This window comes from Octopus bimaculoides, chromosome 7, assembly GCF_001194135.2.
Source record: "Octopus bimaculoides isolate UCB-OBI-ISO-001 chromosome 7, ASM119413v2, whole genome shotgun sequence".
NCBI lineage: Eukaryota > Metazoa > Mollusca > Cephalopoda > Octopoda > Octopodidae > Octopus > Octopus bimaculoides.
The window spans coordinates 95,382,873-95,383,875 of record NC_068987.1 but is presented as its reverse complement, the minus strand read 5'-3'; positions in this window follow the sequence as shown (position 1 = coordinate 95,383,875).

Below are 1,003 nucleotides of genomic sequence, written 5' to 3'. Positions count from 1 at the left end.
TGTATGCATGTATGTATGTATGTATGTATGTATGTATGTATGTGTGTATTTGTTTATGTTTGTATATATGTGTGTGCCTATACAATTTCTATTTGTATGAAGGACATTGGAATCTCAAACGTGATTAGTAGATGAGAGACTTCATTTAATGGCAGAAATAATTCTGTTGATGAACATTACACTGCAAGTATTGTGTTCTTTGTTGCCATTTCGCTGTAAGTCCAAATCTTATTGAAGAGTTATCGTATAAAATTTATCTCACCATACATTTGACGTACGTTTACTTACTATGAAGTACAAAATAGAAACATTAAACGCCATCAAATCCCGATTTGTATAGAGATGTTTGCCTCAAAATCACCTCAGGAAGAGAATGTCTTTAAGTAATGTTTACATCTTTCCATTAGTTTATGAGACTATAACCAGCGCTTTTATACCTGTATAATGCTTAGAATTTCTGAGATCTGTTATATCAATAGGTTAATCTCATTATCCCATTGTCACACCTGAAGCAACCTATTTTGATAAAGCTTATAGATCTGACACTTGCGGTTTGACGGATGCAAACATGAAAGACAGTAACATGAGATTGGTAACGCTAAATTTCTGTATGATTAAAATTATCGCAGTAAACTACAAACTGAAATACACAACTGGCTAGTGGGTGTGTTATTACATAAGTTTTAACGTATGAATAATTCAGAAACTCAAATATTCAATGCTTCTTTTTAATGTTTAGCGAGCTGGCAGAAACGTTAGTACGCCGGGCGAAATGCCTAGCGGTATTTCGTTTGCCGTTACGTTCTGAGTTCAAATTCCGCCGAGGTCGACTTTGCCTTTCATCCATTTGGGGTCGATTAAATAAATACCAGTTGATCACTGTAATCGACTTAATCCCTTTGTCTGTCCGTGTTTGTTCCTTCTATGTTTAGGCCCCTGTGGGTACTAAAGAAATAAAAGATGTTTAGCCTAACCTCAGCTTTGCTCGGATACACTAGTGTTC